Source organism: Mus musculus, chromosome 6, assembly GCF_000001635.26.
Source record: "Mus musculus strain C57BL/6J chromosome 6, GRCm38.p6 C57BL/6J".
NCBI lineage: Eukaryota > Metazoa > Chordata > Mammalia > Rodentia > Muridae > Mus > Mus musculus.
In genome coordinates, this window is record NC_000072.6 from 6310952 (window position 1) to 6338767 (window position 27816).

Consider the following 27816-nt stretch of genomic DNA (forward strand, 5'->3'; position numbering starts at 1 on the left):
AGATGGCTCTTGTAGAGGTTAATGACTTTGAGTTGAAGCCCCTGATCTTCCATTCTGAAAACCCTGGGGGCCCTTGACAATAATACTGTGCCCACTCCTCTTGTTGTCTACATATGAACAGCAAAGTCTATCCAGCTGCTTGCAGGGCTGACTGAAGATTTTAACCCCTCTACTGAGACCCACTGCTCAGAAAAAGGATTCTCTGCACGTGGTTGGTCACCCGAGAGCTGAAAACGTACAGTGACATGGATGCTGCCATGTCTCTAATACAACTCCCGCTCATGGAGAAACTCAGCCTTTCAAGTCGTTGTATTTAAGACACGCATCTCAGTGTAGACAGTGATCCTGCTGACAGACCTGGGGGAAGGAAATTGAACACCTCTGGAAAGAGTGCTAGGTGCTGTCAAAGGCTTGTGTGTGTGTGTGTGTTTCATCAGAAGAGGTCAAAATATTTACACTAAAAAGGGTTTGGAAGAAGTCAATTCAACCCTTCATGGATGATGGAGACGAAATGAAGACATTAGTGTAGAAGTGACTGGAGAGGTGGTGAGAATAGCAACAGAACTAGAAGTGATGCCTGAAGAGATGCCGAATTGCTTCTGTGTATGATAAAACTGGAATGGAGGGAGCATCACTTCTTACAAATAAAGCATTTGTCTTGCACACCAGTAGCTATTGAGGCAAAATTGAGTAAAATTTGGACGGCTTTCCAATCTTTCCTTACCAACTACAATTATGAATACTTTTTTTTAAAAGTCAATTCTTAACGTGGCCTTTTGTACTTCAAAATATGTGTGCTGTTTTTGTTGTTCTTGTCTTGTCCCTAGGTATTAACTATTGGAGCACTGTGCTATGTTTTTTTTCTTCCCTTCAGACAACAATATACATAACAGAGGTAACGTTTGCTGGATTTGTATGTGTTTGCTTCATTCTGGATTGACTTATTGTAATTGTTTTGTTTTCAAGAAGCAGGCATCACTTGTATTATTGACGCATCTCAGCTTAGTGCCTTGTTATTTTATGTGGAAGTAAATATGGATTTGACCTTTTACAGGAAAAAGGAAAATGGCATCTTGAGCTGGGATATATACCTGCTGAAGGTGCTGTGTACATTGATGAAATGATAATAAAAGATTTAGAATATCACCTTGGCTTTATTAACAAAGCAGAGGCAGACAGACTTTTGAGAGGACTCTACAGTTACCAAGGCTATAACTTATGCAACCCACTTCATTGTAGCATTAACTTTATGGTGGCAGTCTGTAAAGGAACTTCTGGTATCTCTCAGCTATTATGTTTGCTATTTGCTAGAATTCCGAGATTGAGGGATTGAGATCTCAATTTCTCTAATAGGCTAGTTCTGCTCCTGAGACTCAGGGTGGATGTCAGCACAGGCTTACAGCCCTCCCCTACCCAGTCCAGCTACAGAGCACATTCACTGGTTTCCTTGATCTCAGTTGTTCATTCTGTTTTTATTCTGTTTTCCTATTGTTGTAGAGCAAGGTTAGAAACTCTCTTATGGTCTCATGGTTTCACTGTCTTAGTCTTGTCTGTGCCAACTGTCTTTTCCTTGTCTTTAACACCTAAGTTAAACTCCAGTGTATTTTCCAAGTCTTCTTTGACCTTCCCAGAAAAATTCTCTTTCTTCTGGCTTTGATGGCCTGCTGTATCTTCAAAAGCCCATTTGATCCCATTTGGGTGACCAAGTGTATATTTTCTATATCCTATTAAACCAAAGTCTCCTTAAAGTATCAATCTCCTTTTATCCATTTGTATCCGTTACAGCATCCAGTTCAGCAGCCTCAGTACTAGACTAAACACCAGGCAGGATTCATCTCACAGTAAGAGCTGTTATTGGAGAAATATAAGAGAAAAATTAGTTATAGTCATGTCATTGGGTTCAGTATATTTTCACTGAAGTCTGTAGGCTGTATATACTCTCATCCACTCATTAACTCATTCAGCAACTGTGCTCTGAATATGAATAAAACAGCAAATTTCTGTTGGGGTTTCATAATTGCGAACTTACTTATATCTTATAATGTGTGTGTGTGTGTGTGTATGTGTGTGAAACAAATTTATACTATACTAGTTAATAATAAGTGCTTAAGAAATGAAGCAAGGTACAGGGTTAGATGCCTAGAGGAGAATAGCCCAATCTGGACAGGAACATGTCTTTAGGCAGGAAGGTACTTGAACAGAGACTAAAGGGATCAGGGAGATTAGACTATAGGGAGATTAGACAGCCGAGGGAAGGTTATTTTAGCTAGACATGGTTCAACAACAGCCTAAGGCAGAAATTTGGAAAAACTGACGTAGAAGAAGAAAAGATTTAAAAAGATGTGAGAATTTTACAAGTTACAGTAATAAGGTTTCCGGAATAAGAATGAAACCAGTGGGTGTTTGGAACATAAAGTGACAGAACTTATCCATGTTAGAACTCATGTGGGCTGCACAGTGTAACTCTCCTTTTTGACCATCTCCTCTCGTAAGACGGCGATGTGTCTTAGGCACCCCCACACTCTTTTCCTCATCTTTGGGGGGGGCAGGCTCCTATTCACTATCCATTAAATAATCCATGTTTACCCAGTATACTGACTTCAAAATAGAAAAGTTCCCTGAGTTATCACGACTTCAATGATACAATTTACTTGTAGAACATTCTGAGATTTCTCTATTTATTCCGTGGAGAATTGTTTTGTTTTGTTTTGTTTTGTTTTTTTTATTTCTATATTAATCCACAAGCTAAGGCTTTAACTGCAATAAATGTGAAATGTCACAGCCTTTCTTCACAAGTATCTTGTCTGAGGATAATACTATGAAGGCTTTGAAACATAGGCAAGGGAACAGCATTCTAATTTTGGCTCTGTAAATAGTCGCATGATCTTTGAAAGTGAAATAACCACACACCCATTTCTTTGGGGAATATTTACTGTTCTCAGCACCTGCTCACTGTCAAAGGACAGACATGAAAACAAAGGCAAAAACTATAGCGAGCGAGGTGGTTACTGAGAAAATACATGCAGAAACTTTGAGTGTAACCATCCCCAGGTGGCGGGGGTTGGGGGGGATGTCAGAGACTCCAAGGCTGAGGTCACCCAGAAAACACTGATCATATAAAAGTGTCAAGTGCTCAGGGAATTGTAAGGATTCTAAGGATGGGATGGGGTACAGTAGTCAAGCACATGTCGTTTTGTTTCCTGCAACTCATTTTTGAAGACGCCATCCTTTATCTGTTCCATGTGGTCTCCATTGTTTGGAGCTGTGTCTGCCTTGTCCACAGTATGGTCAGTTAGGTCATTAAGGATGACCCTTAATAGTGACTTATCCAGCTGGACCATGCAAATGAGTTAAGCAGAAGACTCCTGTGGAATTTGCTTAAAAACACTGGGAGAAGTACATCTCTTCCTTAGGATCAGTAGATGTAAGAATTTGTGTTTGCATGTGACAATGATCATGTTTCCTGCCAATGAGAGGGAACTTGCCTGAGAATCACACATAGCGGGATCATAGAGCTCACATTTGAGGAGACATATACAATAGCTAGCCATCTCACTTGAAGACAGTATTTGTAACACCCCAGGGGCACAGAATTCTAGAGGACCTCCAGTGAGTTCAGCAAGACTTAAAGAATGCACAAGAGGAGCGTGTTACAGCCACATCTGTGTAACAAAGAAAGGGAAGGACAATGAATGCTAGCAGCCTCAGATTATCACACTTTCTGTTCAAACTAATATTTGTTCATGACCAGGGAATCCTATCACTTCTTCAGCTTAAGTAATTTCTGAATTAGTCATTTATGCTAAACATATTGACATGGGGTGGGGGTGGGTTCAGGAAAACACAGGTAATCCACCAGTCCTCTTCCTTACAACCTTTGTTCCCCAGTAAGGTCAAGGTGGACTCTCTTGGGAGAATATGTGCATATTAAGAAAGAATATTAAAGCCATCATATTAGTTTGATACAAAATTCAACTGCTGTGGTAAGAACACATGTATATATGAGCTACTTAAACAGCTAAATGTGTCTTTATAATTAGCATGGGCTTTTGTTTACTTGAGTGGATACTTTGAAGTGTTTTAAAATGAGTGCTTTCTCCTGAGAATCAAAATAGTCTCTTGAAAATTTTATTGACACTAATAATTAGCCTCCTAGGTTCTTTGTGTATTGACAATGAAAACGTTAATTGCCCTAATTTTTAAATTAATGAAGATTTAATTCTGATTTTATTGTACTCAACTTCCTAATGAATCAGAGAGAATATAACCATGTGGAAAGTCTAGTCTTCATGTGGAACATCTGTTACGAAGAAATTCTACTTGGAAAGCTTGTCTGCTCTATTAACCCATCCCTGTTGCTCACTTGGAAGAAGAGGGCCTTCACTTTCCACTGTAAGAAGAAGGTGAGCTTGTAAAGCCCGCTACTGCCTCATGATTTTGTGGCCACCAGTAGGTGCCATTTTCTGTTCATTCCTTTGGTTCACACGGGCACATTCCTTCACATGAAGTGATAATGTGACAAGTGTGACAAAGGTCCAGCTGTTGTCATTCTGTGGTGACCTACTAGGAAGCCTGACTGATTGTGAGAGTAGCTACATTACCATACCAACCACCTTCTCTGATATGCTATGCACTGGTGCTATATTTGTTGATTTCTTTAAGACACTGAGGGAATTTGCGTTGGGATAACAGTAAAGCCTGAAGTGATGGTTATCAATTTAAGATGAGAGGTGATGTGGGCTCCCACTCACTATCCTCTTCTGGATCTCTGACTTGGTTCAGAAATGAGGAGAGGAGGAAAAAGAAAGATGCATTTAGTTAAGATCAATGCTGTTAACCCAGTTATTGTTGGCAACCAAACTCTGGGCTAAGATCAGCTGAGTTGCCTCCCTTTTCAGTTTTCCTTCATTCTCTTTTTAGGTCTTCTGTTGCTCTGAACGCTTCTGTTTAGAGACCTTTCTTCACTGTCCCCAAGGGTAAGTATGAAGGAGAGGGGAGGAAAGGTCTAGAACACACCATGAAGCAGATAACAGATGGGTGACACTGCCTGTTCTTCCAGGATGCTGGCACACCATTTGCTGCCATGTCCTTTCATCAGATGAATGGGGGACATTTGATAGCAAATGGACCCTTTAATCTCTTCATACTTGGCCTTCATCTAGTGTGTAGATTCTGCACAGAGTTTATGCTGGAATAAGAGATCCAAGATTCAAATGGTTAGATTACTCTTGGGTGAGCTTGTTGAGAAATTCTGAGTTTTATTTCCCATTTTTTTAAAAAATAATAAACAAATTTCCCAAGATTTTTTATAATAAGCAATCCCTACACTAACAATACTTTCCTGGGAGCAAATTAGTGGCTATGAACATTAACTTATCCCACTGCTTTTGCTTGGTTTGTGTGTGGCTCTGGCTGGCCTCTTGCTCCAGGCTCCCAAGTGAGGGGCACACAGGTGAGCGCCACCCAGGCTTCAATGTTTTCTAAAGACAATAATGAAGGAACGGAAGAACTTACTTCAGAATCATCCTTTCTTGTCTGATTAAGCCAAATTCTCAAACAAAACTGCCTGGACTTACTCGTATTGCTTCAAAAATTCACAGGCAACTTTTCTCTGACAGAGACGACTTGGTAGACTAATGAGCTCCAGATAGCCTGGTGGCCAGCAGGCTCCAAGGATTCCGTCTAGCCCCACCTTGGGTTTCCTTTTTTAATGATGTCCAGAATAGATCCATTCATCTATTTTTAAACTTTCTAAACTTAGCAATAGGAAAACAGAGCTGGGAGCTGAAGCTATAGGCTACTTTATTACCCCAGTTATTAGCCTGACAAAAATAAGTGACTTTCCATTAAACAGCAGTGACAGAGAAGGCGGAAGGTCTCAAGGTCAATAACTCCTGTGATACGGATCCCCTAAATGTAGCATCTCTCCAGGGACTGTCGGAATGAACCACTGACAAGCTAATTGCTCGTATTCCCTCATTAAGCAAGCCTTGCTTCATTAGTAGCTTGCCACAATTGGACACCATTTTCAAGGCTCTGAGATCTACCCATTGATAATTAGTGAGTGACTGAAATGAAACCAGCCACTACTTGTTTGATGAGATTAATGAGATTAATTGAGTAATTATTGTCTCATCTAAAATAAAAAAGCAAGGAAATCCAGCTATGAATTCACTGTCAGTCTTTTCCTGGAAAAATCTCCTCAGAGACACATGAAAGCTTTCTATTAAGAAGTAGACATGAATCTGATCTGTTTACGAAGAATCCCAACATGGAATTTAACATGGAATTTATAATTTATTTAGTTTTTAACTATTTTCAATAATGTACATTGTTGTATATATATATACTTAACATCTGTATATATCATTTAAAAGAGTAGCCATATGTATAGAGTTTGAGCAGGCATCTGACAAATTCTCCACACATATATAACTTTGTAAAAACTAATAGTTTTAGCAAAGTGTGCTTTGAAACTTTTGGCAAACATATCAGAACACCGTGTTTGGTTTAGTTTGACTTAATAGCTATGATTTTTAAAATTGTTCAACTGTTCTTTTTTAGTACTGAGTTTAAAAGACAAAAATTTATATCAAGCTTCTCTGAAAATTCTTTTCTGTGTATCATACATAATTAAGCACTCATGTAAGTTTTTGAAGCTTCAAAATTGGTCACTACGGACGGTCTATGATTTTGTTGTATTCGAGCCTATTTTTTTCTCATCAAAGATGATTTCAACTATACAGCTCAAACTGTCAGTAAAAAAAAGGATCCCAGCTGTCTTAGATACGAGAGTCCTAGTGGAGACTTGATAGACTGTTCATAAAAACTCATTGTAAAGGTCTGGATATTTGCTGACCCTTCTATCAGTGGGAAATAAGATCTCACCAACAGGGGCGCTGGCTTTCCATTAGTAGAGGAAGAGCGGAGCCTGTCGTTCTCTACCCAACTGAGCTGGCATTACTGCTCAAGTCTACACAATGTAAGAATCTCTGGGCAAAGAGTTGAGAATTGGGTTGCTTAGTTCCCCTCCCGCTGACAGCTTGATGAAACTTCCTTCCGGGAAATTTACTCTATTCTACCTAATTATGTAGGTCGAGGAAATGGTGACATAGCAGGGGCACCATTTCCCGAGTGTCAGACGGTGCCCAGTCATGTGTATAGTACTGCATGGAATGCGTACTGCCATCCTTGCAAGGGAAGAGTCCTATTCTTGAAAAGCCATGAGTTCGTTACAAAGTCTCATCAGTGGTAGAAGACTCAAACCCTGGAATATCCGGCTGCACAACCATGACCATGGATGGTGATTACGATGCATAGAATTTAGACGATCAAAGCAAATAACACCAGAGAGAAGAGAAGGGTCAGTTCAACCTGGGTTGTTGGGAGGAAAATCACCTCCGCGGGAAGACGCACTGACCATAGAACCCAGGGGACAGCTTCTTCCTGAGAACTAATCTTTGAACTTGTATGGCAAAGCTGACGTTCCTACCATGGAAGTAGTATGGGATGGGACAAAGCAAGGCAATCCCACAGAGCAGAAGCTAGCTTGTATTAGCAGAGGCCACATCATTAAACCAAGCTCAAGATGGGTGAGGGAAAAGAAAACAATTGTCCCTGGCAGGAATGTCCACACACTGGCCAGCAGAGTGCTCTCAGTCAGTAGCTAATCTCTCCCAAGTTACTCCAGGCCTGGGATTCAAAACACTGTGGAGCCAGAATCCTTCTCTACCCGTAATTAACTTGGGCCAACACAAGTATGGGAGGGCACTCCAGCACATAGCCAGAGGCAGCAATGCTACAGGACCCCCACAACAAACCATTGCTGTGGGCTAAGATAGCTTCTGGTCTTCAGTGCCTTCAACTTCTCTATAGAAAGTCTGAATGTGTCTAGACCTTCCACCTGCTCATGAAAGGCACAGAATTGCTAACTTGAAGTTCTTACTGAGAGGAGAGATAAGTCACTGCAGCAGGTGGGCTGCTGGCTTCCCTCTTCATGACCAGATACATCCAAAATGCTTGTGTCTTAAATTCCATTTTTTTTCTGGGTAAGTCTTAAGTGAAGAAAAGGATTCCTTGATTAAAACAGAGCAAAACAAAAAATGTAACAACTTTGAAAACCAGCATATGTATCAGAAGATGTGACCCGTCCAGCAGGTCCAGTTATTCGAGGATCTCGAGGGGACCTCCTCCTAATAACCAAATGGGGGGTAGAGAGAGACGAGGGTCTTGTACGAATAACGACACGGAAACCGTTCTGAAGTTGTATCAAGACCCCAATGTATTGAGAAAGGTCCAAGGTTTAAATGCACAAGCAAAGGGGGAAGTACAGATACTTATCAGTGGGAGGGGTAGGGCAATACTAGCAAAAGGAGAAGTATTTATCAGTGGGAGGGGGGGCAATAGAATTGCACATTCTTAGGCAGTTACACGGGGAAGCAGGAACTTGGCGGTATCAGGGTATCTTGAGGTCAGGACATCCGGCGCTGACTTTCTCTGAGTGGTGTGTCCGGTGGCCCGCTTTTGACCCCCTTTTCTTCTCAGGGGGAGAGGCCCAATTCAGAGATCAGGACAATAGCGTTGCCTTAATGGCTCCCAACAAAGATGGCCTAGTCGGCCATCAGTGGAAAGAGAGGCCCATTGGTCGTGTAAACTTTATCTGCCTCAGTACAGGGGAACGCCAGGGCCAAGAAGTGGGAGTGGGTGGGGGAGCGTGTGGGGGAGCGTGTGGGGGACTTTTGGGATAGCATTGGAAATGTAAATTAAATAAATACCTAATTTAAAAAAAGGATAAAAAACAAAAAACCATGAAGATCCCTTTAAGTCTTCTGTCCTGGGCATTTGTTAGCAGAGGAGAACTGAGAACCTGAGCAAGCAGAGTTCTAATGGAAAACAAACAAACAAACAAACAAACACAAACAAACAAACAAACCCCAGAAAGCTTGATAAGATCTTCCAGCAAAGGGCCAGGGCCAGCTTCACCTGCAGTCTTTGATTGGTCACTGACCCCACTGGGTCACAGCTGTAGAAGGACCTGATGTCAATCATTCACATGCAGACGCAATCCAACTGGATTAGTGGTCAGAGCTGGAAACAGCTCCCTCAGGCTTCAGTCCCCAGAGGAGGATGTCCCTTTAGGCTTGAGTTTTCTAATTGCTGTTTTGTACAGGTTTGTAGTATGGGGCTAATATATTTTTTAAAATAATGCTTTGAAGTGCAAATGTGCTGCCAGTTATAGACTGTGTTGCCTGGCTCTAAATCTAAATCCTACTGTAGGAGAGATTCTCATAAGTATACCTTTGTTACAAAGAGTTCCAGGCAAACTAAAACCAAAACATTAAAAAAAAAAAAAAAAAAAAAGCGCAATACGAGGGCCTATAGTGATTCTCTCTTGGAGAGTTGAAAGTCCTTCCGAAAGTAGATAATTATCTGCTTACGGCTTCATCTGTTTGTATTGTGTTTCCTTAAAGTGGTGGATGACCATATTACCTGTAGAAGTGAGTGCACAGCTGGGTTACCCTTTGCATAATTCATTTCCAGCAGACCATCTCAAATGAAAATTTTCTGGGGAAAAAAAAAAGATATGCAACTTCAGAAAAGGATCAGGAAGTAGTCTTAGAAACAGATACACAAAGAATGAAAGAAAAATTGAAAAATTGATGTTTTTATTATAATTCTCAGTACAAGATATAAATGATCATAAAGTCCCTGCCTTAGGGTTTTACTGCTGTGAAGAGACACCACGACCAAGTAAAGTTTTAAAAAGGACAACGTTTAGTTGGGGCTGGTTTCCACGTTCAGAGGTTCAGTCCCTTATCATGGAGGTGGGAGCATAGTAGCATCTAGGCAGAGCTGAGAGCTCTAAATCTTCATCTGAAGACTGCGAGTGGAAGACTGACTTCCAGGCAGTTAGGGTGAGGGTCTTAAGCCCACATCCACAGTGACATACCTACTCCAACAAGGCCATACCTCCAAATAGTGCCACTCTCTGAGCCAAGCATACACAAACCATCACAATCCCCCAAAAGTGATTATACGTACTCTTGCCACTCTCAATCATGACTGTGAAAGAGGAATTCTATAGGCAAGCCCTCAAGATTCAAAAACAGTGCTTTTAACTCTATTATTCTGTATTTAAAGAGAGGGTCTGACTATGTAGCCCTGACTTGCCCAGAACTCATAGAGATCTGCCTATATTTGCCTCTTAACTATTGGGAGCGTTGGTGTTTTTAAAGAAGACTTTACGTATGGTTCTCTTGAGAACATGGGAGGCATGTGCAGTATAATATGTTTTCCCTTTTTAAAATCCTAATGGGATATATGTTATGGCGCATAGAAGGGATTGGAAATAACATATTATAATTTAGCATTTAGCGAATAGCATGATAAGCTTCAAAGTAATTCTATCAGAGTAACTTCTGAGTGTTCACAGCCAAACCTGAGCTCCATCGTGGTACATTTTAAAGATACAGTCCCATGGTAGAGCATATATTTATAAAGATGTTGGACCTTACAATTACCTTATCATGTTCAGGTTCATCCTCAGGCCAAAATAAAATGGGGGGGGGGAAGGGGAAGGGGTAGGGGGACTGGCTAATCTTTGAGTTTGTGACATGGCCACTAGTGTCTTTCATGACTCCTGCATCTCCAAGCCAGATGTTAAGTGGAACCCATGACCTTTGCGGCAAAGCCAAGGGCATCTCAACTATCCTCTTGTCTTCAGGTCTAAACAGACTCAAGCTCCTTTGGCTTCTGGGCTAATTGTGACATGTGAGGGGCAGCTAGATCATCCAAGGTTTTTTCTTCTTCAAGGGCTTCACTGTTTGACCTCTCAGAACCTAATACTGACATGCTAAAGAATTGAGTAGATTACTAATTTTCTAATTGCTTATGAAGACTCAGGACAGGATATAATCCCCTCTACCTGGGCCATATGCTCTGTCCCAGAGAACCTTGAAAGAGGCTCAAGTCATGGAGGTAGGAAAGCTACTCTGTAACCCTTCCTTCCTCCAGTCTCTGGAGAAGGCCGGCCCTTCTTTTTAGCACGTCAAGCCCACGATGCTATATTAACAGCACCACAGCCTTTTCTACTTAAGTCTATTGGCTGTAAAAATAAAGCAGCTTGGGGGAGTGATTACAAATTCTAACAAAGGAACAGAGCACATGTACAGACTTGGCTCTATTAGGAGGGCATGTTTCTCATTTATACCTCTGCAAACAACACTCTTGTTAAAGCAGGTACCTCTTGATTCTCTGCCTCCCTGATCTCTGTCTCTGTCTGTCTCTCTGTCTCTGTCTGTCTCTCTGTGTCTGCTGTTCTCTCTCTTGCACATATTCATTCTTTAAATGTTGCAGATAGGCTATTCAGCACATGGTTGGAGTCCTTTCTTATCACAGCCTTCTCTGAATCTACAGGAGACACCTCTGGCATTCTTTGGGGAGGAAGGGATCCAAAAGTTTAAATAAAATGGTCTTGGCCTTCAGGAGAGATGCTGTGGTTGCCTCTTACATTCTAACTGTGGAATATGTGTCCTGGACTACTAAGATGCTGAGTGGGCTGGAAATCACTAAGAGAAGTTGAGGATTGGGAACTCGAAATGAACATTTTGACTTCAGCAATATGTTTTAAGATTTATTTATGTAACATGATTCAAAAAATTATACTTACGCTACTAATTGTATGGAAATATTTGTATGACTTAACAATTCAGTTGATTTGGGTTTAATGGAATACACACCCCTCTATCTTGGGGAACCTGTTTTCTCAGCAGGAGTATAGCTGAAATATAGTACTTGCCAGACAATACTCAAACTCACAACAGAGGATGATAAATAGTGTGTGTGTGTGTGTGTGTGTGTGTGTGTGTGTGTGTGTGTGTGTGTGTGATAGTTAAAATTTTCTCTCAACACATTCCCAGTTGCCACAGGTAGATACATGCATATGCAGATGCGCACTTACCTCTCGTTAATTGACCTCATTTAGATCTTGGCTTGTCACCATTTCTTGCTGCCACTGTTGGGTTGGTCCCTTGAACCTGTGTGAGTCCCATTAGCCGCATCCCCATAGCTTCCACCCAGCAGGACCATCTATTATTTTATCAGCCGCATTCAACTTTACAAAAAGATCTGTTTTGACGTGGGCTGATACTCCGTGTACTGATTTCAGACCAAACCCCGCTGCTCTCTCTGCCTTTTCTTTCCTTATGCCTGAATGCAGAACCCCAGAAAGCAGGAGATGAATGGAAATGCAAGGAGTCACTCAGCTCCAGTAAATGCAACAATTGCTTCACAAATCTCATTGGTACAGAGGTTGGGAAGAAACCGTGACAGTAGGCGCCTGGTGCGGAAATGTGAATGCATTGTAGCAAATGCCTTTTCTGTGGCATGGGAGCTGGGTGGGGGCTGCTGGGTGTGGCAGCATGCCTGTTCAACTGCTCCAGTGTCTGCCCCTCTCAGGACCTAGTATGAGTGTGTTGAGACACTGGTCTGTTTCCTCCTGTTCTAATTCTTTATGCAGGTTTCAGAGGAGCATACATAGCTCTCCATTCTCCATATTTTTCTGTTTCATGTTTACGTCCTGCAAAGAGCAGGACGTGCTTGGTACATCATGCTTTCCAATTGATTGGTGGCTTTAAAATGAAATAATAAATTAGCTAATTTTTTTTGAGCTAGGTTATCACGCATTCCATGCTAGCTTCCAGCTCCAATATAGCTCAAAGATGATCTTGAACTCTAACCTCTGCCTCGCCTCCCAAGTGTTGGGATGTACAGCTGTGCACCACCAGACCTGGTTTATTTGGTAGTAGTATGACTAGTTTATTTGGTAGTAGTATACCTAGTCTATGTGGTATTTATGCGGCTTTATGCGTGCTAGGCACATGCTTTAACAACTAAGCTATGTTCTTAGCCCTAAAATAATTTGAACAATTAAATGAGAAACCTCTGTCCACTGCTTCTTAGTTACCTGATGATGACTCTTGGCCAGAAGTTGAAATTCGATATTACAGATCCTTGCATAGGAGCTTACAGGCTAGATCTCAACCACAGACATTTTTATTGTTTTAAGTCTTCTTTATTCTCTCTATCTCCCAGACAAGCCTAAGATGTAGGTTTCTGGGATGAAAGTGAAGAAAGTTTAGGTGTCTTTCTTTTTTCTACCTTCTTCAGAGTTCTAAGGCCCCAGAAAGGAGAGAAGTAGGGCTTGCTCAGTCCCTTCTTCTAAGCATAAATGTGGCACACTGCCTGTAGTTTGTTTTGAATGTAGTATCTGCACTTCTTCATCTTGGTCAATTTGAAACTTACTAACACTAAAATGAATTAAATACATTTGCTGCTGTGAGATTTGCTAGGATTCGCCTTCAGTTCAATCTTGTACATCTTATGAAGGACAAACTTATTCTTAGTCTGATTTTCACCTCCCTCCCCTTTCATTTTGTAGCCTTTAATTCATTTGTCATCATTTAAAGCCATTTTTGAAAATCTCATTGATGTAAATGTCACATAAGGTAAAATGTCAAGATCTTAAGCATGCATGCAATTGAATGTTTTTTACATATGTCTAAACACATATAACTATCACGCAGAACAAGAAACAGACATTTCCACTTTCTAAATTCTCACATTCTTATTCTCAAAGTTACAGCTCTTCTGGCCTTCATTAGCTATTCCATTTTGTTTGTCATGCAGCATTTATTCATTTACCTCTTGCTTCTTTTGTCCAATAGAATTCTGAGATTCATCAATTGGTAATTTTTTTGCAAATATACCAAGATTTATTTAGTATGTTATGTATGTATCAAATCAAAAGACAATGTTTGAGAAAAACTATAGCCACAATGGAATTCACTGAAAAATTCAAAATAAGATGAAGAAAGAAAAGGGGACTAGAAGGAAGATGCAATTGTTAAAGTGCTTGTCATACAAGCTCGGAGACCTAAGTGGGTGGGGGTGGGGGGAGAACTGGTCTTGGTAGTGTGTATGCAGATACTTGAAGTGAACCTTGCTGGCCAAAGTTTATGAGCTGCATCTTCAATAAGAAACCCTACCTCAAAAAAATAAAAATAAAAAAAAAACATAAAAATAAAAAGAAATGAAGCCACAAGACAAGAATACCTGCGGTGGGATAGTGTCATATATGCATAGCAGGGATACCGCATCCACAAAATCACAATGGTATGGCTTCCTAAACAAGTTCTGAATAATGGTACTACTAATCAATATGCCAATATACATGCTGGAAATTTCACAGGTCTCCACTCCTTTGATGAAGAGCTTCAGATAACCAAAGGTCGCTGAGAGAGGGAGACAGCCAGCATTCTCTGGGAAAGATCCCCCAGAGAAGGTATCCAGTCCTGAGTGATCATCCCTAAACACATGTACAAATGTGAAACTCTAAACAAACTCAGAAGGGTATGTGTATGTAACAATAATATTTATACAAGAGGTCATGGGATTGAGAGGGAGCTGCGAAAACACAGGAGCTGGAGTGAGGGGCAGAAATGAGGTAGAGTTTTCATGCATAAAGTTCTCAAATTTTAAAGAAAAATATGACTAAGTGAAGTGAAAATTATTTGAGGTGGACAACCAACAATGATTTATGGCTTCTACTCACAGATGGACATATGTTCACATACTTGTATGCACACACATGCACATGTACCAAATATGAATATACACATCATATGCATGAACATCTGATGTATGCAGTGGCAGGCCTAATACAATGAATCTGGAATGGAAGACATGTACAGAAGTATTCTATAGTGATGTTGCTCAAACTCTACTTTGGCAGATGGCCAAGGGCTGTATAAGGAAGCTGGCTAGGTACACGTCCCAGAGAGCAAGGCAGAGAATGAAGCAGCAAATAGTGTTTCTCCATGGCTCCTGCCCTGACTTCCTTCAATGGTGAATTGTGATCTGAAAGGATAAGTCTTCTGTTCTAAGTTGATTTGGCCAGAGTGTTTTATGTTTGCAACAGGAACAAAACTAAACATAACTTAACATGCTGAGGATGTTAGAAGGACAGTGCATACATTTAAACTTTGATATCAGAATCCAGTGATTCGATCACCACTATTCCAGTGTGTTATTTACATTTCCCTCTTCATTTTCTTTCATCAACACATTTATAGACCTTCGTAAGTTATCAAGTTGCTGTTTTGAGTCCATTTTTAGTCTCAATAATTCCTGTTTCCACTTTTACATGTAAAGTATACATTTTCTTATGAGGTTTAGCTTATATAGTCATGATGCATAGTCATGATGTAGTCCTCTGATTTTATTTCTCTAGGTTTTATTAAACTTCATCTCACCTTCATTCTTAAAGAACAGTATTGTTGGATATAGTGCTTGGGTTGGCAGACTTTTTTTTTGTTTTCTAGTACCTAGGAACTATCATCTCATTGTCTTATAGTTTGTACAATATCTTCTGAGGAATCTGTTGATAGTCTTATGGTTCTCTCTGTGTGTTTTCCTCTATCTCTTTGCCTGTCTCTCTGTGTCTGTCTGTCTCTCGGTGTCTGTCTGTCTGTCTGTCTTATGTGTCTCTTCCTCCCTCCCTAACTCTGCACTTTTAGAGTCCCAAGATATGTGTATCATTCTAGTGAATGGTGTCCAACAAGCCTTTCAGTCTTTGTCTTTTAAAACCATCTTGCTCTTAATATTTACCAATAGCCTGGTTTTTAATTCCTTTTTCCTGTTTGATTTTGTCTGTTTTTGAACACCTCTACTAGTTTTTTTTTTTTCATTTTATTTATTGCATTCCTTGGCTAAATGCTTTTGGTTCAACACTTTTAAAGTTTTCTGTCTCATTGCTTAAATGTTCACTTTGTCTCTGCATTATTATTCTGACCTCAATGCACTTCTATGAGCTTTGAATTCTTCATCAGGTAAGTTATTAACTTCTGGTTATGAGGGTTATTTTCTAGGGATGTATCTTGTACTTTTATGGAACATTCTTGACTGATTCTTCATTTTGTTTGGTCTCTGTATTGTGTTTCTGTATCAAATAACCATTTCTCATAGTCCACATGGACTGTTTGGTACTAGAAAGATGTCACCGATCAGTTCTGAGGAATCTATTAAACATTTGCACAAGTTCCACACACTTTATTTGCCATTAGTGACTCCTAGACCTCTAGAGTATGCTCTGTCACATTTGTGCTCTTATGAATAAGACTGGCACTATTCCTTAGGCAACCTCCAAGTAAGTTGGATCATTGAATATGTGGAATATGATTTTTTTTGAGACAGGGTTTCTCTGTATAGCCCTGGCTGTCCTGGAACTCAGAAATCTGCCTGCCTCTGCCTCCCAAGTGCTGTGATTAAAGGTGTGTGCCACTACTGCCCAGCCTCGCAGGTGAGGTATACTTCAAGCAAGGCCACATCTCCCAAACTGAGGATTTAGCATTACAAATGCTAGAGGCTATAGGCAACCACCACATTCCACTTCCTGGCCCCCATAATCTTTTGTCCATATCACAATATATTTAGATCAGCTTCAGAAACCCTCATAGATTTTCAGCCTCATTACTCTTTAAAAATCTAAAGCTCAATGTCTACTCTGAGACTCATGGCAACCTCTTAATTGTAACTCCAAGTAAAATTAAATTACACATATATAGTGGCATGGACTGTTGAATATAGTACCAATCCAAAAAGGAGGAATGGGGTCAAAGAAGAGAAAACAATGGACCAAAGAAAGATTGAAACCTGGTAGAGCAAATACCAATTTTTCCAGCTTCGTGTCTGTACTGGCTAGTTTTGTGTCAACTTGACACAGCTGGAGTTATCACAGAGAAAGGAGCTTCAGTTGAGGAAATGCCTCCATGAGATCCAACTGTAAGGCATTTTCTCAATTAGTGACCAAGGGGGAAAGGCCCCTTGTGGGTGGGACCATCTCTGGGCTGGTAGTCTTGGGTTCTATAAGAGAGCAGGCTGAGCAAGCCAGGTGAGGCAAGCCAGTAAAGAACATCCCTCCATGGCTTCTGTATCAGCTCCTGCTTCCTGACCTGTTTGAGTTCCAGTCCTGACTTCCTTTGGTGATGAACAGCAGCATGGAAGTGTAAGCCGAATAAACCCTTTCCTCCCCAACTTGCTTCTTGGTCATGATGTTTGTGCAGGAATAGAAACCCTGACTAAGACAATGTCCAATACCAAAGTGCTTAGGTGGCTCTGCCCTTCCAAATCTTTGCCTATGATGTATGTTTTTCTTCTTGGGCTGGTTCTATCCCTGTGTACAGGTCATCTTGGCATATATCTCAGGGTTCTGGCAACTCCAATACCTTGGTGTCTCCAACACAACTTAGGCTTTTCTTTGTGAGCGTCACAAATCTCTGAGGGCCTCTAGCCAGGGAGTTCCTGCCACATGCCTGGCCTCAGCTGCTCACTTGAACCAAGGAGGAGAATTCCATGACCCATTTACTCCTGTATTCTTCATTGTCAGGTCCAGCATGACCACAGAAGGGACAGTGTGACACTGTTTCTGCCCCTGGAGTAGAGCCAGCAGGGTGTAGGTCTTCTCGAATTCTGGTGATTACTGTAGACATAAAGCTTATTTGTATAATGATGTATATATTTTATTTTATGTTCCTTCTTCAGAGAATGTTCTCCCTGCCAAGGTTAATGACTCCATGATAATCAGAAACAGCATGATTCCAGGAAGTGAGAATGTCTCTTTGTTCCTCTGCAAAATGGTAATGCTATGATCTTCAGGATAGCCCTTAAGGCTGTGGGAAAGAATTCTGAAAACATGAGTTCAAGAATCTATAAATCAGTGTAAGAACTGTTCTTTACAGGATTTCTCAACTATGTAAAATATAAGGAAGCAATATGAGTTGTATGAGGGGCTTCATGGACCTGAAAGAACAGAGGATGTAGCAATAAATTGTTTAAAACTCTATGTTTCCAGTGGGTGCATGTGAGTCTCTGCATCCACCAAAGGGCTCTGGATTTGTGAACGAAAAACATGCATCCTTTATATTTAATATGCCTTAACTAGCTTACTGGTTGGGCACTTCCAAACCTCCCTGTTGTTAACACACACTCCCCTCCCCTCTGATATTCCTGAGTTATCACTTTCTAAATCTATATTTTGTCTTTGCCACCCTGTTTCCTTCTGGGCAGCCCTCCCATGGGGCTGCTTTCCCATTGTACCTACATTCACCTTCTGCTCCTTCACCGAGTAGTCTGTCCTATGCCCCTCTCATGGCAGATTCCTTTCTTCCTCTCTCCTGTGTTTATTGCCTGTGATTCCTAAAAGTGCTGTCTCTGTCTCTCTGCCCGGCCATTGGCAACCTTATTTCGAAATCTAATCCAACTGGGGGCAGGTTTCCTTTAGCCTATGTGCTGGACATTGTAAATAGGTTTTTGGGTAACAAAATTATCATGAGAACACAAGCCAGTACAAAAGGCAGCTGCACTAATGAGCCAGCCAGCATTATCAGAAAGAAATTAAGGAAGGAGATAAAGAAATATAGGGACGGTGGTCTCAGGGAAAGATCTTCCCATCTAAACTTACTGTTTGTGTTTGCAGTTGAACAAGAAACAGTTTGGACTTTTAATCTAGAATGAACTACAATCCAGAAATGGAGGGCATACTTGTTATCCAGATCTTGAGGTTGGAAGATATAAGCTTTTGATCTGGATCTTGAGGAACAGTGGCCATGAACAGCTTAGGCCCAGGCACACACCTTTAATTTCAGGAGACAAAGGCACGCAGATTTCTGTGTTCTGGGCCATCCTGGGACAGAGAAATTTCTAGGGTTTTTTTTTTTTTTTTTTAGTTCCTTCTTTTTATTAACGCATACACAACTACTTGTCTTCTGGTTTGTTGAAGCAATAAGTCAAACAACACTTGCCACAGTAATGCCTGTCAAAGTGGCTTCCCATAAAAACTCCAGCACCACATTCGTCAGAAGGACACTCTCGCTAATTTTGCCATTTTCATCCACCTTATAGTGTTTCAGCACAGCCAACTTAACCTTCTTCCTCTTATGCTTATTCTTCTTGGGAGAGGTATAAGACTTCTTCTTCCTTTTCTTAGCACTACCCCGAAGTCTCAACACCAGATGAAGGGTGGACTCCTTTTGAATGTTGTAGTTAGACAAAGTCAGGCCATCTTCCAGCTGCTTACCAGCAAAGACCAGCCTCTGCTGATCAGGAGGAATTCCTTCCTTATCCTGGATCTTGGCCTTTACATTTTCTATAGTGTCCGAGGGTTCAACCTGGAGCGTGATGGTTTTCCCCGTAAGGGTCTTCACAAAAATCTGCATCGTGGTGGCGGCTCCACCCACGATGGCGATGGTGGACCGGAAAGGGACAGAGAAATTTCTAGGTTTTTTTTTTTTTTTTTTTTTTTTTTTTTTTTAAGTGTAAATCCAGGCATAGTGGTACATGCCTTTAAGCCCAGCATTCAGGAGATAGAGCAAGGAAGATCTGAGTTCAAGGTCTGTTTACAGAGCAGGTTCCAGGACAGCCAAGCTTAGTCAGTGAAGGAGTTGGAAAACAGAAAGCTAGTGGTAATGTAATAGAGCAATGGGGGCATGTTTCAACACCAGCAAACAGCAGAGTTTGGCATCTTTGACCATGTGGCTCAAGAGTCAAGGACCTAAAGTCATAAAATGCTGCTTTACGGGATAATCAAAAGAAACTGGTGTGTGTGTGTGTGTGTGTGTGTGTGTGTGTGTGTGTGTGTGTGTGTAAATGACTGAATTGATATGCAATTCCTAAGGAAGAAGCTTATGCAAAGTAAGACTGGGCTTTGGTCTTTAAGAAAGAGTGATCTCAAGCAGAGAGCTACCTGGAATAGAACACAGAGCTGTCAGTTTGCATCCATAACTGATTTTGAGTCCTATACCCACTGCTCCCCAACACCCCTTCCTCAGGACCCCTGACCAAGTCCTTGGCACTTCATGACTCTAAACACCATGTGGAAGATGCTGGTAACTTCCACTGTCCACTTGGGATGACCCCTGACCCCTATGAATCACATTTGCAGTAACTTTTGATTTCTTGTTCCTTCCTGGGAGCTGCAAATTCATTAGGCTTTTTCTTTCAGGTGTTGGAAGCTTAGCTGAGTGAGGTCTTGACTGAGGGTACCCTTTCATTTATTCCACTGCACCTTAGACCTCTTTTTAACCTTATTTGTTTTAGCAGTAGACTTGGCGGCAATATCAAGTTTCCTGGTACTCTCTGTCTGTCAAACTGTATATATTCTTTCTCTCCTCCTACTAGCTCTCTCTCTTTTTTTTTGTCATAGTAATGCTCACTATGATCATTAATAACTATGTGACAGAGTCAAAATAAGGCTGTCTTGAAATCTCCTCTGTCTATTATATTTATTTATTTATTTAGGTTTATTTAATTTCATGCAAATGAATGTTTTCCTGCATAAATGTATGTACATCATGTTTTTTTCCTGTTGGAGCCCCTTGAACTGGGGTTACAGATGGTTGTGAATCACCATGTAGATGCTGGGAGTCGAACCCAATACCTCTGCAACAGCAATAAATGCTTTTTCCACTGGGGCATCTGTTTTAGCTTAGTCTATTACTTTTTTATTTTTTAAAGGGGTTCTCTTTACCTATCCCTGGTTGTCCCAGAACTCACTATGTAGACCTGATGTTAATTCTGAGATTTGCTGGAGAAAAAAACAAGCCCACTATTTTGCACCAAATTTGAAGCCAGCTTTATTAAACATTACAAAAGATGGACTTTGGTCAGGACCACTCTCTGGAATTTTCCAGCTGAGCAACCCTGAGACACATGTTGTAAGGATCTTTCTGGACAAAACTCACAAGTCATTATACTTTTCCCATGAGGCTTTGTTTTCCAAGCATTACAACTTCTAGCATCTCAGGAGGTTACCTGGTCCTTCAGGAGATGGAACTACATCTTCCAGCATTTTAATAAGTTACCTGGTCCTTGGACAGGTAAGGCTTACAGGTTAATTTTGGATAGTACACAAATTGGTCTTAAACTCACAGAGATATGCCAGTCTTTGCCTTGAATGTTAGAATTAAATGTGTGCACCATCATGCCTGCTTCTATTAATCTTAAATTTAGCCTCAGGTAAGTTCTTAGGTCAGGGACAGAAATTAGACACTTTTTTTTTCCTTTTGGCCAACAATAGCACAGAAACAGTCTCTTGCTAAGTTGCTAATATTGTTCCCTTGTGAAATTGCTTGCCCTGGACTTTCAGTCTGCACAGCTCTCCTAACTACTGTGTTCCGAGTTCCATATGTGAGGTGGTGTAGTGAAGAAATGGCTGACATGACCACTCCATGATATGGTTAAGGGTTTTCTTGTAGATATGAGAGAGAGAGAAACAATCAGAGGCCCATTAAAGAGTTCAGAGCATAGAGAGAAAGAAGGAGATCGAAATTAAACATGGCCAGCAGACTGGGCATGGCGAGGACTATCTGCGAGAGAAGGAAGATAACCAGAGATAGAGAACAGAAAGAGTATAGGAAGTGTAGAAGCAGCATGGTGAAGAACCTTGGCATTATAAGGAGAGCAATCTGGTATCTGGGAGGAGGGAAGCCTGAAGAGGTGAGGAAGGCCAGGATGCTAGGGTAAACCTTGTAATGCAGAACAGATACTTTTGATATGGAGGGAGCCAGGAGGTCGGTATCTGCTTTGATATGCAACTACAGGCGTGAGTTTGCCAGAGTTAAGAAAAAGGACCTTTTTTTTTTTTCCCCAAATTGAAGCTGGTTTAAGAAGTACCTGAGGACTGCTGGCTTTTATCTAACTACCAGAAATCGTAGTGGATTGAGCGAGCTTATTTCTGGATATATGGACTGTCTTTTGGAGTTTGGGGAATTGGAATTAACTTTGGACCTGACATTAGGATGGCTCATTAAGCCCTAGTGACAGTGTTCAAATGCTTTTATTTCAAAGTCTTCCACATTCCTCCAAAGAACAAGATGGTCAGGCCTGACACAACGAGAGTCACTCCTTGTACCAAGGTGAATCTAGGAGGAAGAGTTTTTCATGGACTTAAAGACAGGACTCCATCACCATCATGGAAGGGAAGCATGACAGCAGGCAGGTAAGGCAGAAGGAACATCTGAGAGCTCACACCTTGAACTGCAAACATCAACAAAGCAAGTAAACTGAAAATGGTGCCAAGTCTTTAAGCTCTCAAAACCCACCTCCAGTGACACATTTGCTCTAACCAGAACACACTTCCTAAGCCTTCTCAACAGCATCACCAACTGGAGACCAACTAAATGTCCAGTATTATGGAGGACATTTCATTCACACTGCCATACCTCTTCATGAAGAACATGGAAGCTGGGAGGCTTAAAAAAAAACAAAACAAAACACACAAACATACAAAAAGCTAATCACATGGTACTATGATCTGGTAGGATTCATTTATGACAGTGCTTCAGATTTCCCTATTGGCTTTGATGTGGTTTGGTTTCTCACAAAAGGATCGATCCATGAATCACTGTTGACATTTTGCATAAGAGGGAGGGCGATGAGCATCCATGGTTTTATATCTTGTTCATAAGCCCATTTATGTTGGACAGTTGACTAATAAGAAGGTAAATATAGCCTTAATTGGCTCAGGAGATTGGCTAAATTTCAGGTAAAAAGGGAATTGTCTATCCTTTTGAACTTTGGAGAATACAGGCTTTTGTTTTGTTTTTCTGTTTTTCTGTAGAATATATCTGGGACGCATGAGATAAAACTGATATTGAGGAACACAGAGCAGAGAGAAGGAAAAAGCTGGCTCATGATGCACCATTGTTCAGATTGTCTTAAGCTGTGTCCACCTTTGGTGTTCGAGTTGTATGAGGTCATTGGGGGTGGGGGTGGGAGGTGCGGTGGGTGGGTATCAGAAAGCTTTGTGTAGTGAGGAATATATTTGCTGATACATGGACTCAGCATCTGGGGATACAGATTTATTTAGCTAAAGATAATGGTTGAAAATAATCTTGTAGGGAAGCCATGAGACATAAAGCTAAAAACACCTGATGCTAGTACCTCTACTTAATAATGGCTATATCTTATGCAAGTCACATGAGCTCTTTTTGCATCTGCCAATATGTAAACAGTTAAGTATTACTATTTATCAGAAAAGGCATCAGTTACATGAAGATGATATACATTGCTCCCTAGCCATAAACATGGTAATGACTAGAATTAGTCATTACCTTCTTTTTTCTTAGCTTTTGGAAAATCTTTCCTAGAACCCCCACTGCCTTTGTTTATTGCCCCATTTGATGGTTTTTCCTTTCTAAGGTTGTGAATGTGGGATATCCCAGAACATAGTGGTACCCATCTTTTTTACCTTCTTTCACCTCCCCATGGGACAATTCAGATTCAAATCTTTACTTGCCCTTGCTCTGGTTTCACTGCTGTGGCCGAGTCTTCAGCCCTTCTCTAGTGCTCTGAAGCAAGCTTCCTGATTTACCACTCCATCTAGTTGCCTGTTAGCATCTTAATGTAAGTATCACAGAGAGCCATCCTTCTTTTATACATAATAGCTACTGTATTCATATCTGTGGTGCAACTCTGGTCATTCTGTTCCTCACCAGCCACTCCTTAATTGATTTTCCACACAGCAGCTAGAGTGGTGTCCTTCTTACATCAGGAGTCAGAAGTCATCTCTTCAGTGCCTAGCATATTCCAGTAGCTTCCACAAGACTGGTTCCCCATCTAGTGTTCCTTAAGCTTCAACTGTCCCTACCTTACAGTGCCTGTGGTGTCCTTCTCTGCGCCTGGCCCAATGCTATTCTATTTGCTCACCATCTGGAAACATATTTCTGGTAGCTGGCTTTCTCTCATTTAATTTATTTAGTCTCCAACTAGAATGCTATGCTTCTGAGAGGCTGTCCCTAAAGGTTCCAAGGGTGCAGTCCCATTATTTGCTTCCGATTTCTCAGTGCTTATTACTCAATGGAGCATCTCCTCGTTCACCTAGTTCCCTCTCTAGATTCGAGCTGTGGTAGAACAGAAGCATCAACTGGACGATTAATCATACTACTCCCTTCATGGCGAACAGGCCTTGGTCCCTGGGGCTTCTCAAAGGCTGTTTTCCTTCTAAAGAAGAGTGAATGAATGTGTACTATTACTAGTAGTTATAATTAACTAATATATCATCTAACTTTTTGTTGTGGCCTTTCCTTTACATTGCCCGGTATTGTTCCTATGATAACTTGAGACAAATATTATTTTTACATTCATGTACAGATGAACTAAATATTCTTTGTCCTTTCACCCTACATGCCAAGGGTGAAAGAACTGCATTTTTGAAGCCTCTATAGAAGAGAGTTGAGGAACGTTAGTGAAATTGTTTAATAGGCTGAGCTAACCATCTGTGAATTTTTGCTTTTTGTTCTCAATCAAATGTTAGAAATTGAACTACACGTGTTTCCATCCCACACACTACAAACCATTCAGACAAAATGTTCTCTATTATCCTGGGTCCAGATGTAAGAGGTCCATGGTAGTCAATGCTCTGTAATTAAATGAGATTTCAGGCCGAGCTTCTAATCCCCTGAGACACAGACTGCGCAGCTGTACTAATAACTCGGCTGATTATATGGAAGGCCAGCCGAGTCCTTATTCCTTTATGTACATGCACACATACACATGCGCACATGCGTTCTCATTTATGTTTTTAAAGCCAACAACAATTGAAACACACGGTTCTCATTCTATCTTTAAATATGGGAAATAATATTAGATTAAGTTAATGTAATCACTAACATCATGTTCTGTAAATTGAAAACTAATGCGGCTTTGTCCCCCAGACTGCTGGAGAAACCAGTATTTGCAGAACACCCAGATCTATACTTTTCAATGATAAAAATATATGTAGCCCACTTAGAACAAGGTGTATGAGTTATGATTTTATTGTGTTTGATTTATAGGCTTCCTCAGTCCTTATTAAATTTAAGATTTTACGATTGAGGAAAGGCCTTAAAGAAAACATATTCTGTGGTTAAAGATGCATCCCACATGTGCTGGCTTGGCAATTTAAAAGGCAGGAACACTCCTCCGTGTTTGGCTCCATGGCACGGCCAAGCCCTCTAATCACAGGGCTGAGGTTACTGGGGCTGGAGTAGAAGGTACCAGCATTGGGAATACATGTTGAGAGCAGTGCTATTTTTTTTTTTTTTTGAAGACTGATGTTAATATCAAAATCTACTCCAGGACAAAAGTTCAATACAGAGAGGCTTCAAGCGTTACATAAACGTTTGTCTTTCGAAGCATTACGTAAACGTCTGTCCTTTACCTTTTTTTTTTTTTTCCAGGTACTAAGGATTTAACCCAGGACCCTATACATATTGAATACCCCTAGCTTGCATCATGGCAATGTCTTCTCTGAGAATATATTCAGAGTAGCAATGCCTAAACCTACCAAGAGCTGGACAGAACCTTAGAGATGTGCATCTAGAGAAGGATGGTACAGAAGCAGACACTCTCAGCCTAGAACTGGAGGTCATACTCCTGTGAACAACTTAGTCTCCAGCACTCTGGTCACCCTCAAGCATCTATGTTCTAGCTCTGACACCACTAAAGGATGGAAACACTCTTTCAGCTTGTTCAAGCACTCCTTCCCCCAGGAATCTTCACCCCAGTGTACGCCTTGTCTACTTGGTGATGTTTTGGTGGACCCTAAGGAATTGTCTTTGAACACTTCTGCATCTTTTTGTGTCTGTTCTATCAATGATTATGTTCTGTCCTGCCTTCTATGCTACACAGGGACAGGCAGCTTCATTCTCTACTTTCTTTTTCTTCTCTCTCATCTTAAGCTGTCCTTGGTTCTTTCCTCTTCCCCACCCACTTTACCACAATTGTCAGACCTTGCTGAGTCTCTCCTCTCAGTATCTCTCGAAACTGTTGTTTCTTTATATTCCAACAGTCTTCTATGAGTGCAGGTCAGATCCAGGCCTTGCTAGTTGAATTATTTTTCCCACTCAAGTCTTGTCCCACTGTCTCCAAACTTACTCTGCAGCCAGAATGATGGTTTTGCAATGCCGATAACCACATTCCCTGCTCCACCCTTCAGTACCTTCTCCTTTCTAAGCCCCTTAGCATGGCTCACTGTGTTCTGTGAGCATCTTCCCCCTTCTATCCACACTTGCCCGATGCTTTACACACCAGACATCATTCCTGCTACTCTCTTCATGAAAGAAATCCCTCTTGGGGCTTTGTCTATGCTTCCTAGTACTCTGCCCGGACCTTCTCCATGTTCATTCCTTCTGATGCTGTGTTCAGCTTTGTCTTAGTCAGGGTCTCTATTCCTGCACAAACATCATGACCAAGAAGCAAGCTGGGGAGGAAAGGGTTTATTCGGCTTACACTTCCATGCTGCTGTTCATCACCAAAGGAAGTCAGGACTGAAACTCAAGCAGGTCAGGAAGCAGGAGCTGATGCAGAGGCCATGGAGGGATGTTCCTTACTAGCTTGCCTCCTCTGGCTTGCTCAGCCTGCTCTCTTATAGAATCCAAGACTGCCAGCCCAGAGATGGTCCCACTCACAAGGGGCCTTTCCCCCTTGATCACTAATTGAGAAAATGCCTTACAGTTGGATCTCATGGAGGCATTTCCTCAACTGAAGCTCCTTTGTCTGTGATAACTCCAGCTGTGTCAAGTTCACACACAACTAGCCAATACAAGCTTAGATACCACTTTAACCTGGATCTCTTCCCCTCTCTACCTCATCTTGCCCTTCTCTCCCTTCAAGTTTTGTCCTTTTCTCATACAGCCCTTACCCATTGTTATAACTAATCCCCTCCCCACAGTCTTCCTTCCATTCAGAGTTAGAAACTCAAGAATAAAGACTATTCTTATCTCCTCTTTGTTCTTATTACCTAGTTCCATGCCTGACATAGCAAACATCACTTAACAGTTACTGGATAAACCTTTATTCTTACATCTAGCATACACTTTGACTCAGTGCCTTGCACACAGTAGATATCCAGTACCATTTTGATGAGTCTGACTCAACTGACACATTGTTCAAATTGTTGATTTGAAAGCCAAGGTCTTTCATTGGAGAATAACAGAGTTGACTCGTTTAAGAACGACCAGGATGTTTATTTGCTGAAAATAGATTTGACTAGCTGGTCTGTGACATTTGACCATGAAAATGATAGAATAAACAGATCACCTTATGACTGCTATTATCCTTTCTTCAGGCATTGATATAGAACCTCTATGGGGCAACTTCATCTATTTAATGCCCCCAAATTGTCTGCTAACAAGTTTCTCAAGAGTGAAAGTGATCATATGATAGTTATATTAATATCAACTGTTAACATTCTTGCATTCTTTACATTGCCAGTCATTTACTACTCACAGTGGGGCTATGAAGAAGCTACTGTGTTTTCAGTTCCATGTAGTAGCTAAGGCAAAAGAAGGTTAAATGTTTAACACATTTAACAACACATTTCACACAACTGGAGAGTTTGGCAGAGCTAGTATCCGAACCTCCATGGACTTCCTTCGGATTCATGTTGTTTCCCAGTGACCGCTGTGGAGATTGTGAGTTTCTGAGCTACGTAAGAGCCTGGGAAGTCTTGCAAGGGCAGCATATGTAGTACTGCAGAAACAAGGTCAGCCTCCTGTCGTACCTGCTGGACTTGATTTTAATAAAGTGCTGTGAGCAAGGCATGAGAGAAATGGGAGCAATTTGGAAATAAATTACTTCCATTATGCTGCAGGATCTCCTATGTACTGTGGCATTTAGGAATTATTCACAGATGTATGTTTACAGTTAAAAAATCAACTATACTGTGCTCAATTATATGAGGGGAAAACTCTAGTAAACAGTTTATAATTGGATTGAAATTAA

The 27816-nt window shown here is 41.0% G+C and overlaps 2 long non-coding RNA genes and 1 pseudogene across 3 annotated transcripts in view; 1 reads left to right on the forward strand and 2 right to left on the reverse strand.

Moving 5' to 3' along the window:
* The window catches only part of Gm20619 (predicted gene 20619), a 128764-nt gene that overhangs the window by 62293 nt on the left and 38655 nt on the right, over nt 1-27816 (forward strand). For both annotated transcript variants that reach the window (NR_136905.1, NR_136904.1), the window contains exons 2-3: nt 4257-4403; nt 4921-4976. This is a non-coding gene — a long non-coding RNA (predicted gene 20619). The remainder of the gene's footprint in view (nt 1-4256; nt 4404-4920; nt 4977-27816) is intronic.
* Gm34749 lies at nt 1594-12386 on the reverse strand. The gene is made up of 3 exons (XR_868783.2): nt 11960-12386; nt 9490-9564; nt 1594-1848 (listed from the first exon to the last, which is right to left on the reverse strand). It is a non-coding gene; the product is annotated as a predicted gene, 34749 (long non-coding RNA).
* Nucleotides 18781-19291, reverse strand: Gm8649 (annotated as a pseudogene).